The sequence below is a fragment of the Lycorma delicatula genome, chromosome 1 (assembly GCF_047948215.1).
Source record: "Lycorma delicatula isolate Av1 chromosome 1, ASM4794821v1, whole genome shotgun sequence".
In the NCBI taxonomy this organism is placed as follows: Eukaryota; Metazoa; Arthropoda; class Insecta; order Hemiptera; family Fulgoridae; genus Lycorma; species Lycorma delicatula.
In genome coordinates, this window is record NC_134455.1 from 403,460,283 (window position 1) to 403,477,647 (window position 17,365).

Genomic DNA, 17,365 nt, shown 5'->3' on the forward strand with positions numbered 1-17,365 from the left:
TATGTAGCAATTAACTTCACTTTAACCATTTGATTTTAAGGAAAATCTAAGCTGTATTCATCATTACCCTCACGATATAAACCAAAGTACGTACCTGCTCACGAAACAAAAATCCATCTTCTCATTAGTCAGCCACGATCTCATTTATCCCAAGTTTTGATAATTTAAATCTAAATTAAGCGACTTTTTATCAGGTAATTCTTATCTAGGATTTCTTATCTGGTGAAAATATCTGAAATTTATCTCCAATAAATGTATTTCTAAACTGGTCCAGCAGGGTACATCCCTTAACAACTTGTAAGAACTTCATCTCATGTAAGTTTGATCGATAGTTTTGACTGGTTTTCTATACTGTAACAATTAAAAAGTTTAGTTCTAATCTGTATCTTTCTTCTAGTATATATATTGTAATTAGCTGGTAAATGTCATAAAACTTCATTAATCACTATTTAGCGGTACTGTCTCAAAAAAAAAAAATAACAAATTTTTCTAGTACTCCAAATTATTCTCATAGTTTATTTTTTTATTGTTATTATTGAATTATTCTGTTTTTGTAAATTTTTTTACAATCAGAAGTTAATAATTATTAATAAATTAATATATTTAAATTTTAAAAAAAAGCTGAAAAAAACGGAAGTGAAGTGTGATTCGAACCGATGTGCCTTCCCCTTCTAAGATTAAAATATTTCATTAAGAATTCATTTGGCTATAACTCTGAAACCAAAAAAAAATAAGTACCACTTATGATATATCGTTGAAAAGCTCTCAGTAAGGGCTTAGTACTGCAGTTAAAAGATTCAAATATTTTTCGATTTTGACCTTTTTATGGACACTTTTGGTTCAGTAGATTGCAATGAAAAGAGAAGGTGCACCACTAGATGTTACAACAGTCCTAAATCCAAACTTTCAACATACTACGGGTAATCGTTTTTGAGTTATGCGAGATATATACGTACGTACAGACAAAACTAGTCAAAATGGATTCAAGGGTGATCAAAATGGATTTCCGTTGAAATCTGGAAACCGAAATATTTCGCGATCACAATACTTCCTTTACTTCGTACAAGGAATTAAAAAGTTTTCATAATCGATAGAATAGGACCCATTTTATAATACATATCGATTTTAATTTATCGATATTTTAATCATTATTATATTACTGATATTTTTAGTTTACTGTGACATTTTCTATCTTATAAAAATAAAAACAATATGAACAGCTAAATATCTGTTATTGAAAAGTTTGAATAAGAATAAAGTAAGGAAACGTTGTCTTAAGGTGGATGCCAGATATTGCGACACCGACTTCATTAGAATAACTTCCACCGCCCCAATCACTAATTGAGTTATTCCCTTTACGTGAGGGCTTATTACACTTGCCAGACGCCCTTCGAATAGCTAATTATCCAATATTTTATATTCATACTCTCCAGATATTGTCGTCTTATCTTAGCACCTTCGATCTCCTTTTAAATAATTTTAAATCAAAAAATATACCTATAAGATTTTTTTTTTTATTATTTAAATTATAAATTTTCATAAAATTTATAAAATTACCACGCTGTCTCCTTCAATCAATAAAGCTTATTTTAACAAACAGAAGAACTTCCATTAACTAACCTCGATCGATTGAAACCTTGATTAATAGAAATATGGTGAAGTAATTATTTATGTAAATGAAATCGATATAATTTGTTTAAATCAAGCAAATAAGCTGTTGCAAAATAAATTATTAATAAATAGGCTATTAAAAAGGCTAATAAAAAGGTAACTCAGTAAATCGCCTAGGCTTTGCGGACGATTTAGGCCTACTATCCCAAAATATAGAAAAGGCCAGATACCAAGTGTCAACACTAGTCATTAACTGTCATTAAACAATAATGACATAGAAATAGTAGAAAACTTTAAATATTTGGTGGAAAACATCACACACAACCTCCAAGAAAATCCAAACTGGCATGAAAGAATAAATAAACTCATCAAAGCCACAATAAAAACACAAAACATCTATAACAAAAAATGCATGTCCATAAACACAAAAATAAGACATTATAACTCGGTTATCCGACCGGAAATACTTTACGGATGCGAAACCATATTTGGACCGTACCGGACAAGATTTATCGACAAACTGGAAAAGATTGAAAGACAGATTCTACGACGAGCATCGGGAAAACCATTAAAAAAGACCGGATTTGGAGAATTATTCCAAACGAACAGATTTACAAAATTATCATCCCGATAACTAATAAATTTAGAAAGAAGAGAATTTCCTTTCTAGGACATATTTTCAAAACGGAAGAGACCAGACTTATCAGACGGATAATCGAACTTTCCTGAAACAAGAAAAGCAAAACCGAACTGGTTATACGAAGTACAGAAAGAAATGGAGGAATTAGACATAACCCGTGAAAACTTAAAAACGAAAACCGGAAACTATGAGAAATTAAAAAAATAAAGAAACAAGATTCCTATCAAAACCTAAGAAAACAATAAGCCGGGTGTACTCTGAAAAAAAAGGGCAAGAAGATCTGAAACCCTTAGAAATTACTGGCAAAAAAGAAAGGCTGAAAAACAACAAATCAGCAAGAAAAGAAAGAACTTGCCAAAAAAAATGAACTAAAGTGATCCATTATGGTCTTAAAAGTAATAAAAATAATAATAAATAAATAAATAAATAAATAATAGGCTATTATGAAAGGAGTGTCTGAATTAATAAATTCTACTAACTTTGATAAATCAAGGCCCGTTTTTCTTTTGTTGACATTATTTCTTATTTACTGAATTCCCTACAGTAATTTTTCATTTCATTTAATACATATTGTATTGGTCAAAGTTTTGTTATTAAAAATTATGGGGTATTAGAAATTAAAAAAATTGGAATTAATTTAATAATTAGAGAGAAAATCTCTTTTAAAAATATTCAATAGAGAAAAAAGAGATTTTTAAAGAAAATAAAATTGGTCTAATAAAGCACATGTAATATATATACAGAGTGATTCAGGAGGATAAGGCAATAAATTGACAACTCATTCTAGAGGCTAAAAATAAGAAAAAAGTTCATATAAGCATAGGCCCGAAAACGCTTCGTTAGCGAGTTATACAGGGTGAAAGATTTCGCCCGAGTTTCAGTTCCTTCAGGCAAATTAAAGCTTTCTGAAATTCTGGGAAGGTCAATTAAGGGGCAAATTCAATTGTTTCTTATGATTTTTGAGCTGGGAAATCGACAAAAATAGGTCCCAGAACTGTATCTCTGTTAGTATCTAAGATATCCCATGTAAAACGCCAAAAATTGGATCAAAAAACACATTTTTTTACGTTTGACGTACAATAACGTTGTTAAATTGGCAATAAATCATACATTTTTTTAAACATAAATTGTAGAGAATTTAATTATAAGAAGATTGATGTAAATAATGTCAACAAAAAAGAAATAAAATTTTAAACATATCGATTTTTATTAACAACAAAACCGTTGGCTGGCCGTTGGTTGCCAACCGACGGTTGGCTACCAGCCATATTAAGGTTTTAATGGTGGACAGATACTTGCTGAACCCACCGGGTTAGTCAGGTGGTGAACACGTCTTCCGAAATTAGCTGATTTGGAAGTCGAGAGTTCCAGCGTTAAAGTCCTAGTAAAATCAGTTATTTTTACACGGATTTGAATACTAGATCGTGGATACCGGTGTTCTTTGGTGGATGGGTTTCACTTAACCACACATCTCAGGAATGGTCGAACTGAGACTGTACAAGACTACACTTAATTTACAGTCATACAAATCATCCTCTGAAGTATTATTTGAAAAGTAATTACCGGAGGCTAAACATGAAAAAGAAGAGGTACTTGCTAGCACTCAGCGGTCTAAGCGTGGCAGCGAATTGCTGTCTTTGACGAGATAAATTAATTATTGATAGTCATATATGTTTTAGTAGTTGACAGGGTGTATAATCAGTACGGGTAGTATTAAGTCATTACCACAATTTTGGTTAAATTTACCAATTATAAATTTGCTGTCACAAATTTATCATCTATTAGCGTTTATCCATTGTTTAATAAATGAAATCGGGCCGGTAAGAATTTTGTAACAATTTTTTTTTATTTTTTGCTTATTATATGGAACGCTTAAACATTGTTTATTATCTATTAAATATATTTAACATGTATTTTTTTTAAAGAAAATTCTAAATTAATAACAGATTTTTATAATAGAAGTGTATTCTCTTAACCTTTTTTGATATCAGTATCATTTTATTAAAAACAGTTTTATTTTTTTTATTTTTTATTACTTTTAAGACCATAATGGATCACTTTTTTTTTGGCAAGTTCTTTCTTTTCTTGCTGATTTGTTGTTTTTCAGCTTTTCTTTTTTGCCAGTAATTTCTAAGGGTCTCAGATCTTCTTGTCCTTTCTTGTTCAGAGTACACCCGGCTTATTGTTTTCTTGGGTTTTGATAGGAATCTTGTTTCTTTATTTTTTAATTTCTCATAGTTTCCGGTTTTCGTTTTTAGGTTTTCACGGGTTATGTCTAATTCCTCCATTTCTTTCTGTACTTCGTATAACCAGTTCGGTCTGCTTTTCTTGTTCCAAAAAAGTTCGATTATCCGTCTGATAAGTCTGGTCTCCTCCATTCTGAAAATATGTCCTAGAAAGGAAATTGTCTTCTTTCTAAATTTATTAGTTATCGGGATGATAGTTTTGTAAATCGCTTCGTTTGGAATAATTCTCCAAATCCGGTCATTTTTAATGTTTTTCCCGATGCATCGTCGTAGAATCTGTCTTTCAATCTTTTCCAGTTTGTCGGTAAACCTTGTCTGGTACGGTCCAAATATGGTTTCGCATCCGTAAAGTATTTCCGGTCGGATAATTGAGTTATAATGTCTTATTTTTGTGTTTATGGAGATGCATTTTTTGTTATAGATGTTTTGTGTTTTTATTGTGGCTTTGATGAGTTTATTTATTCTATCATTCCAGTTTGGATTTTCTTGGAGGTTGTGCGTGATGTTTTCCCCCAAATATTTAAAGTTTTCTACTAGTTCTATGTCATTATTGTTTAGTTTTACTTTGCTTATGCATAGAGGGTCTCTCACCGTAATTTTGGTTTTTTCGTATGAAAGTTTTAGACCAATTTTTCCGGCAATCTCTTCCAGTGTTGACAGTTGGTATCTGGCCTCTTCTATATTTTGGGATAGTAGGGCTAAATCGCCCGCAATGCCTAGGCAATTTACTGAGCTACCTTTATTTACAGTTTTATTTAAATTATAGAAATTTTTGTTTTTTGAGCGGAAGAAAAGATATCTGCGAGATTCTTACGGTTCAGTTTACAATTTCATTGTAATTTTTTTTATATCACTGCATTTTGTTAGATTATTCTTTTTTTATGAATTACTAATTGTTATTTTATGGATTTATTATTAAAATTTATTGCCTTTCTAGAACAGACAGATTGAATTTCACGGCCAATTTTTTTTTGTTGATCGTCATATCATTCGTTTCATACCGTACATTTCCTTTTATAATAAAACTAGTATAATGACTTTAACGAATCGAAGATCCGTGGTGTAATATTGCACTTTTACTTTGTAAGTGTAACCCTTGATTTTTATCGTATCTGTGGACACGCTTTTTATATTACTATTAAATGATTTTTTTTCCATCAATTAGTTCAAATAGTTCTAATTGTAGAACAGAAAGAAATTTTACCGATAAAATTTATTTCTATTTTATATAAAAAAAATCTTTGTTGGCACATTCAGAACACTTTGAATGCAGAGTTTTTAATGAAGTAATGGGAATTAAAAAAAATTGTTTCAGCTTCAGTACTTTAATTTACGTAACAGAATTTACTATTAAAACCAGCTGTGGTATATTTTGTTATAAATTTTATTATCTCAAGTACATTATTAAGTTTTGTTCCGGAGGTAAAATAGTCCCCCGTTCGGATCTCCGGGTGGGGACTACTAAGGAAGGTGTCACCAGAAAATTAAAAAATAACATTCTACGAGTCGGAGCGTGGAATGTTAGAAGCTTAAAAAGGTTGGTAGGCTAGAAAATTTAAAAAGGGAAATGGGTAGGACAAATGTGGATATAGTAGGAATTAGTGAGGTTCGGTGGGAAGAGGAAGGCGACTTTTGGTCAGGTGATTTTAGAGTAATTAACTCAGCGTCAAATAATGGGCAGGCAGGAGTAGGTTTCGGAGATGAACAAGAAGATAGGGAGGAGAGTGGAGTATTTCAAGACGCATAGCGATAGAATCATTGTAATAAGGATCAAATCAAAACCTAAACCGACAACGATTGTCAACGTCTATATGCCTACAAGCGCCCATGATGATAATGAGGTAGAATGTGTAAGCTTTTGAAATGTGGTGCTATAGGAGAATGTTAAAAATCAGATGGGTGGATAAAGTGACAAATGAAGAGGTATTGCGACAAATAGATGAAGAAAGAAGCATTTGGAAAAATATAGTTAATAGAAGAGACAGACTTATAGGCCACATACTAAGGCATCCTGGAATAGTCGCTTTAATATTGGAAGGACAGGTAGAAGGAAAAAATTGTGTAGGCAGGCCTCGTTTGGAATATGTAAAACAAATTGTTAGGGATGTAGGATGTAGAGGGTATACTGAAATGAAACGACTAGCAATAGATAGGGAATCTTGGAGAGCTGCATCAAACCAGTCAAATGACTGAAGACAAAAAAAATTAAGTTTTGTACGCTACCTAGTACTATCAACTACTGCTACCTAGCGGCACGATTCGTAAACCCACCTTTCTGAGGAAAAGTGACATATTCGAGTACTGTGGTTCATCAAATGGAAGAAAAAACATTCTCTAACAACATTCGAGGTATTTTTTGAAAATATTGTTTATTACAAATTTAATTGAACTGAAATATAATGTTTTCACGTTTAATTTTTTTTAATTTTTTCCCCCATTTTCATTTCACTTTTAGGTTAGGTCATTTTTAGAACTATAAACGTAGTTCGTTGACTTCGTCGTAACGTCAAATGCGTACTATTACCGGAGAAATTCTTGATTATATGCTGCTCCATTGTTTGAATTAAACATATCATTGAGTATTGAATATTTTTACAATAGGTGATTTTAGATGCGCTGGGAATAAATTTCTCTGTGCAATTTATTGGAATATTTCTAAAATCGTTGCGTGGTCGTGCACCGTGAAGCGCAGAAGGAACTGTGCATGTAAGATAAGGTAACCGTTTTAATTATCGGTGTTACTCTGAAGGTTTCGTCACATTATTTAATCGTTTTATAGAAATAAAAAAAGACGTATTTAACAACCTCTTATTGATTACTTAACCGAATTTAAATATTATTTTACAGCTAACGTATATCTTTTTTTTAAATGTTGCATTTATTTTCTTGTTCAAGTAAAACGCAAAATATAATGCATTAATTTGAATTCTATTGCAGCGCCGACTATAATCATTATAATAATACCCTAGTCAATTCAAAAGGAAATAAAAATAGTCAGAGATATGAAATAAAAATGATGTATGGAGTAAATTATCATATATGTTATATCTGTGGCATAAGTAGATTATTTATGTGTTATGTGGAAAGTTAATGTAGAAGAGCAACCAAGCTACATTACTATTCATAGCCGCTAGTGTGAATTGCTTTCCAAGTCACCTTCTGTGCGTTTCCCTAACCAATCATTTTATATTTTAAAATAGAGGGTAGATTTCTTTACGTGAAAATCATAGGAATCATCCATCAGATAATTTATTTTACGACTTAGAGGTTGATGTCTCCTATATTTTAGTCTCAATTTTATTCCCTTTTTCATAATCGTAATCATCATTATTTGTACAAAGATATTTTAGGAAATAAATTATATTTGATTACGTAGTAGAACGATAAAATTATCAAATAAACTAAGGAAAATTTGTAGATAATAGATAAAAGATCTTCAATAAAACTTAATGAAAGTAATTTTTTGCTTATAATGTCGGATTTATATAAATTATTTCCAGTATTTCATTTTATTAAAGTAACGTAAAAAATATATAGTAAAATATTTTAAGTGCTATGAAATAGAATACTTTTTATTCATCTAATTTTTTCTACGATTTAATAAAAAAAAATCTGATGTGGACACCACATGGTTTCTTTCTACTCTTTTTTTTTTGTTTAACCTCCAGGACGACCATTAGGTACTGACTCAGAGGATGATTTGTAGCGTGTGTGAAAATGCCATGCCTAACCGGGATTCAAACCTGGGACCACCGGATAAAAGGTCAAGACACTACCACTCGCGCCACGGAGGCCGGCAAACGCCTCCTTGTATTTATATTAAATTATATATACACACTTTTTGAAAATGAAAAGTACATAAAATTTTATTTCACTAATAACTTCTGATATTTTTTTTTCATTGTTATTATTGAATAATTATTTATCGTAATTTTTGTTACAATCAGAGGTTAATTATCAATAAATCAATATATTTAAATTTAAAAAAAAGGAGATGAAGTCACAGATGTTTCACCAAATCTATTACATATACATACGTGTAACAATGCCTATTAAATTACATATACACATTTTTTTTAAAACTATACAAAATTTTATTTCACCAATAACTTCTGACTTTAGGTAGATTTAAAAAAAAAATCTATTTATTGTAATGCGTACCATGATTCGACTGCCGGAAAATTTTGACATATCTTCGCGTTTACATCCCCCAGACACCAAAACCACTGTCAGTTCAAAAGTTTATATGTACATTTATATATATATATATATATATATATATTACTTGTGGACACAATAACTGCCATTATTTTGCACCAATCACTTTCAAATTGATACATAAAATATAACGACCCAAAATCTCAGTCGAGTTTGTTATTGGGTAAAATCGGACCATGGGGGTGAAAATGGGAAAACTTTTTCGGAAAAAAAATCGTTATAACTTTCTTATTAAGTAAAATATCGAATTCGTTTGAAGTTCCTACTATGCTTTGGATAAGGGCCTAAAACTTATCTAAGTAAAGGTTTTTGATATCACCAATCGTTGGCCTAGGGGGTCGAAAAAATGGGATTTCGAGAAAAAAATCATATCTCCCTTAATAAGCACAGTATCGAATCGGTTTAAAGTGGTCGTTAGTCCTCTAAACATTACCTAAAAAGTTTGTCTGAAACAATTTTTGATATGACCAACCCTTACGACAAGGGGTGACCAAAATATTGCTGGAATTTTAAAAAGAGCTTGTCGTATCCGAAACATGTCAAAATTTCTTCACATGTAACCATTGTCGTATTGAATAAATTTGAAGTTTTTCTTAACTTTAAGTGGAAATCTTTTTTATCTCCAACTTAGCACCGGTGAAATCTACCTCTGCCTTCCAGCGTGCGGAAAGGAATTTTTTTTGTCATATTTTATTAGTATTATTATTACTGAATACTGATTATCTATCGTAAAACGTTTTTCATAGTCACGGATTAATAATTATTACTAATAAATCAATATATTTAAATTTAAAAAAAAGTTGAAAAAATAAATATAAAAATAAATTTAAAAAAAGGAGATGAAGTCTAATTCGAACCGATCCTTCCCCTTGTAAGATCCAAATATTTCACTAATTAAAATTTGATTTGGCTATAACTCTGGAACCGATTAAAATAAATACTACTTATGATATATCGTTGAAAAGCTCTTAATGAGAGCTTATTACTGCAAACAATCCAAATTTGTTATGATTTTGGGCTTTTTTAGACGCTTTTATTTCAGTCGATTGCAATCCTTAAAATGTTCTCAATGAGGACTTACTACTGCAGTTAAAAACTTTTTGGGGCTTTTTTGGACACTTTTCCTGGATTCAACGTAATCAAAATGGATATTTCCGTTGAAATCTGAAAACCGAAATTTTTCGCGATTACAATGTTTCCTTTACTTCGTACAAAGAAGTAAAAATGAAAAAAAAATTGAGAAAATAAAAGAAGTTTTAAATTATTACCCAAATGTGATCTTAGTTGTCAGGACGAACAAAAATAATATGTAATTACAAATACTAATATGAAATTAAAATAATATATTATGTTATAAGTTATTTTTACCTACTTGTACGAAGTAAAAGTAGTATTGTAATCGCCAAAAATTTCGGCTTCCATATTTTAACGGAAATATCCATTTTGACTATACCAGAATCCATTTTTACTAGTTTCAGCATGACATCTGTACGTACATATGCATAACTCAAAAACCACTAGCCGTAAGATGTTGAAATTTTGGATTTAGGATTGTTGTAACATCTAGTTGTTCAGCTCCCCTTTTCATTCCAATCTACTGCACCAAAAGTGTCCAAAGAAGCTCGAAATCAAACAAAAAGCTGGATTTTGGACTTTTTCTTAACTACAGTAATAAGCCCTCATCGAGAGCTTTTCAATGATATATCATAAGTGGTACTTATTTTCATCGGTTCCAGAGTTATAGCCAAATAAAGTTTTAATTAATGAAATATTTGGATCTTACAAGGGAAGACTAATCGGTTCGATTTCATCTACTTTTTTTTACTTTTTTTTAAAATTTAAATAATTGAATAATTAATTATTATAAACCTAATTGGATGATGAATGATTTGTAGCGTGTGTGAATATACCATATGCCTAACCGGGATTCGAACCCGAGACCACCGGATAAAGAGCCGAGACGCTACCACTCGCGCCACGCAGGCCATCAAACGCCTCCTTGTACTCCTATTAAGTTATATACACACATTTTTTGAAAATGAAAAGTACGTAGAATTTTATTTCATTAATAACTCATAATATTTTTTCTTTTTTTTATTAAACATAAGTAAAATTTATATTTTTTTTATAGAGAGATTAATAATTAATTATTAATAAATCAATCGATTTAAATTAAAAAAAAAAAAAAAGTTAAAATAAAGTCTGATTCAAACCAATGTGCTTTCCTCTAAGATCCAAATATATTATTAATTAAAAATTTATTTGTCTATAACACAGGAACCGATGAAAATAAGTACAACTTATAATAATATATCGTTGAAAAGCTCTAAATGAGAGCTTATTACTGCAGTTAAGAAATGTGTGCACAACTAGATGTTGCAGCAGTCCTAAATCCAAAATTTCAACATACTACGGCTAATCGTTTTTGAGTTATGCGAGATGCAGACGTCAGGCCGAAACTACTCAAAATGGATTCAGAGGTGGTCAAAATGAATATTTTCGTTTAAATCTGAAAACCGAATTTTTTTGCTATAATATGAATATCAAAGTAATATGAATATCATATTACTTTGTACAAGGAAGTAAAAATGCCACGTCTAACCGGGATTCGAACCCGGGTAAAGCTGAAACATTAAAATTACGCCATTGAGGTCTAAGATGATCTTGTATCGTATGGTATCTGATTTTTTCAATTTATTTTTTTATTTAAAATTTATTTACAATCAGAAATTCATAATTATTAATAAATCAATATATTTAAACTAAAAAAAAAACAGTTAAAAAAGGAGATGAAATCGTATATGAACCGATATGCCTTCGCCTTGTAAGATCCAAATATTTCATTAATTAAAATTTCATTTAATTATAACTCTGGAACCGATGAAAATAATTACCACTTATTATATATCGTTGAAAATCTCTCAACGAGGACTTATTAATGCAGTTAAGAAAAAGTCCAAAATCCAAATTTGTTTGGATTTTGATCTTTTTTAGATACTTTTAGTTCAGTTGATTGCAATCAAAAGGGTAGGTTCACAACTAGATGTTACAATAGTTCTAAATAAAAAATTTCAACATTATGCAGCTATTTTTTTTTTTTTTTTTTGAGTTATGCGAGATATATACGTACAAACGTCACGCCGAAACTAGTCAAAATGGATTCGGGGATGGTTAAAATGAATATTTCCGTTGAAATGTGAAACCTAAATATTTCACGAATATACAAGGTGGGTGAGAAAAGTAACAAGATTGGTAACACTGCGAGCGATCTGGCAAGGCTGTGTCTATCGGTCTGTGTTAGACCAGTTTGTTCACCCTTCCACATGCTCAGTACGAGTTCAGCCAACACATTATTTTTGACAGCGCTATTAGTGAAGCTGTGTACTTGTTGTATGTTACGAAAATGGAGCATCGGAATGTAGAGCGACGTTTTGCAATCAAGTTCTGTATTAAACTTGGGGAATCCGCGAGTGTGACCTTTGAAAATTTGAAACAAGCCAATGGGGAACATTGCTTATCAAGAGCACAAGTTTTCCGCCGGCAAGAATAATTTTTAGAAGGCCGAGAACACCTTGAAGATCAACCTCGCTCAGGGAGACCTTCTACTTCAAAATCTGACGAAAACGTTGAGCGTGAAAGGGTTGTTGTGACATCAGATCGTCGTTTAACAATAAGGATGATGAGTGAACAGTTAAATTTAAACGCTTTCACCGTATATCAAATTTTGACAGACGATTTGGACATGCGAAAGGTTTGTGCGAAATCGGTGCCGAAAAACCTCACAACGGAACAGAAGGGCGATCGAAGAAACGCGTAAGTTGATCTTCATGAGAGGATTGACAACGACCAAGAATTCTTCAATCGTGTGTTCACAGGTGATGAATCCTGGATATTTGTGTATAATCATGAAACAAAGCGGCAAAGCGAAGAGTGGCACACTCTGTCATCTCCTCAACCGAAAAAATGTCGAATGAGCAAATCAAAGATCAAAACCACGCTGATTTGATTTTTTGACAGTAGGGGTATCGTGCATAAAGAATTTTTTCCTCCAGGACAAACTGTCAACCAAGTGTTTTACAAAGGTGTCCTTGAAAGGCTCAGGAAAAGAGTGTCATGATGCTTCATCATGACAATGCCCCGTGTCAAACGGCCATTTCCATCAGGGAATTTTTGACCTCAAAACGCATTCCTACGGTTCCTCAACCCACCTACTCACCTGATTTGAGTCCTTGTGACTTTTTCCTTTTCCCAAAATTGAAACGTTGTCTTAAAAGGACGTAATTTCGGAACTCTGGAGAACATTCAAAAGACTGTAACCAACTACTTAAAAGCCCTACCAGTTGAAGCCTTCCAGCGCTGCTTCCAGGAGTGGGAACAACGACTCCGCCGGTGTATAGCTACCCAAGGGAACTATTTTGAAGGGAATAACATTGTTGTTTGAAAAAATAAAAACTTTTGTAAGTAAAAAGTCGGTCTCATTACTTTTCTCACACACCTCGTATTACTTCCTTAAAAAAACGTAATTCCAACTTATATGTATGTATTTTTAAACTGGTTTTGTTTATTTTAAACTTAAAGAAATAATTTTATAAATTAATTAAAAATGACGTCATCTACTAATAAATGCCCTTTTTTCATTACATTCAAGTCATATCCGTTTAACCAAATTTGGAATGTCCGAGTCACCTAATTACCTAAAACGACAGAGATAGCTCTGTAACTCAGAACTTTAACATTTTCTCATATTTTAGTTGTTTTTTTATTTTTTATTTTTTTCAATTAATATTATAATATATTTTTTCAGAATGAAATTATTTATAAAGTTAACTAGCAATTTTTATTTGTTTATTGGTAAATTAATAAAATTATTTTATTACAAACCTAAAAAAGGATATTTTTTGACAAAACTTTCCTTATTTTTATCCCGTTTTTCTTAAAACCTAAATAAGATAAAAGTCTGAGACCATTTTAATCGATTTCTTAGATCAAAAACCATAAGGGAAGAACGAAATCTACCCCTAGATTTATACTCTTAAGAATTTTGTATGGATTAACATCACAGAAGGAGTAGAAATATTTTGCGAGCCAAAACTGGCAATGAACCATTTTCTGAGCTATGAGAAATTTTTTTCCTATTTTTTGCTATAGAATCATCTCATCCACGCAATTTTTATTCATTCTGTATATTAGTAGATATGCGCTTAGTATATAATGAAGAGCAACGCAATACTTAAAATATTTTATAAAAATAAATTTAAACACTTTTAGACAATTTAAGATCATCTTAGCCAACCTCCATGGTAAAATTGTAGTGTCTCAGCCTTTCCCGGGTTCGAATCCCGGTCAGACATGGCATTTTTACTTCCTTATAAGTGCAAACTGGCGAAAGAAGAGTGGATTATTAAAGAAAAGTGTTCAGAAGTGGAAAGAGAAATGAACATTGGTGAAATAGACGGAGCATACAGGAAAGTTAAGGAAAATTTTGGGGTACATAAATTAAAATCTAATAATGTGTTAAACAAAGATGGTACACCAATATATAATACGAAAGGTAAAGTCGATAGATGGGTGGAATATATTGAAGAGTTATACGGAGGAAATGAATTAGAAAATGGTGTTATAGAGGAAGAAGAGGAAGTTGAGGAGGATGAAATGCGAGAAACAATAATCAGATCTGAATTTAAGAGAGCATTATTATTTAACTAGTCGTGCATCAAAAATCTTAACTAGAATTCTATACAGAAGAATTGAGAGGAGAGTGGAAGAAGTGTTAGGAGAAGACCAATTTGGTTTCAGGAAAAGTATAGGGACAAGGGAAGCAATTTTAGGGCTAAGATTAACAGTAGAAGGAAGATTAAAGAAAAACAAACCGACATACTTGGCGTTTATACCCTAGAAAAGGCATTCGATAACGTAGACTGGAAAAAAATGTTCATCATTTTAAAAAAGTTAGGGTTCAAATACAGAGATAGAAAAACAATTGCTAACATGTACAGGTACCAAACAGCAACAGTAATAATTGAAGAACATAAGAAAGAAGCCGTAATAAGAAAGGGAGTCCGACAAGGATGTTCCCTATCTCCGTTACTTTTTAATCTTTACATGGATCTAGCAGTTAATGATGTTAAAGAACAATTTACATTCGGAGTAACAGTACAAGGTGAAAAGATAAAGATGCTACGATTTGCTGATGACATAGTAATTCTAGCCGAGAGTAAAAAGGATTTAGAAGAAACAATGAACGGCATAGATGAAGTCCTACGCAAGAACTATCGCATGAAAATAAACAAGAACAAAACAAAAGTAATGAAATGTAGTAGAAATAACAAAGATGGACTGCTGAATGTGAAAATAGGAGGAGAAAAAATTATGAAGGTAGAAGAATTTTGTTATTTGGAAAGTAGAATTACCAAAGATGGACTAAGCAGGAGCGATATAAAATGCCGAATAGCACAAGCGAAACGAGCCTTCAGTAAGAAATATAATTTGTTTACATCAAAAATTAATTTAAATGTCAGGAAAAGATTTTAGAAAGTATATGTTTGGAGTGTCGCTTTATATGGAAGTGAAACTTGGACGATCGGAGTATCTGAGAAGAAAAGGTTAGAAGATTTTGGAATGCGGTGCTATAGGAGAATGTTAAAAATCAGACGGGTGGATAAAGTGACAAATGAAGAGAGAATTTTATGTACTTTTAAAAATGTGTATGTGTAACATAATAGGCATTATTACATATGTGTATATGTAATAGATTTGGTGAAACATCTGATTATTTAATATTAATTAAAAAATCTTATTTAGAATCGTATTATTTTTGGATTTTCTAGTTTATTTCTGTTTAATTTTATCTACATTAGAGTTGACTGAAAAATAGAACCTCACAAGAACAACATATACACTGAGGCATACATGCCCGATCTTTAATAAATTTTAATAATCGTTTTGTTCTTTCCTTGGTCTTCTTCTCTCGTTGATTAAAATTCTATTGCAGTCCTCGTTCGATGCGCTTCATCGTTATAGTTAATTCATCATTAATATATACGCAAAATGATGTTAATTGTTTACAGTTAATGTATACCAACTGTAATTATGATAATTGTATAAATAAATTTCATGTTTGATTTATTAATAATAATTATTAATCTCCGATTTAAAAAAAAAAATTACGAAAAATTAGTATTCATTAAGTTATTAATGAAATAAAATTTTATGTACTTTTCATTTTTTTAAATGCGTGTATGTAATTTAATAGGCGTACAAGGAAATCACGTGGCGTCTATATTAGATTTTTTATATACTACAAATTTCCATTTTCATAAAGGAAATTCACCAAAGCTGTCAATGCCCGTTAGCTCTTAAAAAAAAAAAAAAAAAAAAAAAAAAACAGTTTATCTTCCGGGTATATAAGGTGAAGATATTTAGAGAAAATATTACGGCCAGTGCTTGTCATTGATTCACGTTCGTGATTTATTTAAGAACATATTAATAATTTTATTTCTCCACAAATAAATATTAAGAATTAAAATAATACATTAAATTAATTATGTTTGGAAATATGAAAAAATAGAATAACCCAACACATAAAATTTTTAATCCAAAGAGAAAATTACCCATTTATAAATTTAAATTATGAACTTATCTTTAAGAGAATATGCAATAAATAACCTTATTTAATAATACTTACGTGTACGTGTCTCGTATTTATGCCGTTACTGCGGGTTTAGTTCGTCAATCGCGCGTGATCTGTTGCCATCGTTTAAACGTTTAACCACCGAAAATTCAGTTTTTGGGCATGATATGTAAATTTAAGTTCTAGAACACACATTACTTTGAAGGGGAAAAGTTTCAGTTTTTTTCTTACAGTTTTATGTTATGTAGCAAGTTCGATTGTGCTGTGCTAACATACGCATCGACTTCCATGGACTTTCGATCATAGTACTGGAAATATCAAGCAGCTTCTGTTCGGTTAGTTTAGGTAGTCTTCCACTTCGATCAGCGTCTTCAACAGAGCCTCTTGCACGAAATTTTTCGATAACAAATCGAACTGCATTGCGGTGAGAAATCAAAGTGTTTGGAAACTTTTCAGAAAACCTGTGTTTCATTAATAAACTTGTCACCTTCACGAAAGACTGTTCAATGAGAAAAATGCGTTTCTCTACCGAAAGATACATTACTTTTCTTGCAATTATTTAGTCTAATAAATAAAACGAAGCACATTCAATCACAACTAAAAAAACTGACCTCTTAGTTTATTACTGAACAACGGTCAATGAACCCGCAGGCCGACCAACCTAACGTCGAAAGAAAAGAATACACTACATAATTCTAAAGCATTTTGCCCAACGACTTTCCGATCATAGTGTATTTAAAATAATTAAATAAATGAATATATATAATTAAATACCATAATTTAACCTACATTTTATTCGTGCTTATATTTAGTATTAAAAATAAACAGATTATAAAAACGGACTACAGTATTTAAATGTTCCGTACTAACTACTAAGGATTGTAAATTAAAAATTTGTATAATTTAATTCTACGTTAGATGACCAGTGACGTAATTCGTAAAGTCTTTCCGGTTCGCCAATCTGAATTTAGTGATAAAATAGCATCGGTTTAACCTATACGATTTCAAAGAGCTTAAACT

The 17,365-nt window shown here is 31.2% G+C and overlaps 2 protein-coding genes across 3 annotated transcripts in view; one reads left to right on the forward strand and one right to left on the reverse strand.

The window, feature by feature from the left end:
* Positions 1 to 16,959, reverse strand: part of LOC142317428 (uncharacterized) — a 66,412-nt gene extending 49,453 nt beyond the window's left edge. For both annotated transcript variants that reach the window (XM_075353996.1, XM_075353994.1), the window contains exon 1: positions 16,400 to 16,959. The gene's annotated coding sequence lies outside the window, so the exon portion shown is untranslated. The remainder of the gene's footprint in view (positions 1 to 16,399) is intronic.
* LOC142317426 (salivary peroxidase/catechol oxidase-like) overlaps positions 1 to 17,365 on the forward strand; it is a 299,683-nt gene that overhangs the window by 180,133 nt on the left and 102,185 nt on the right. The window lies entirely within an intron of this gene.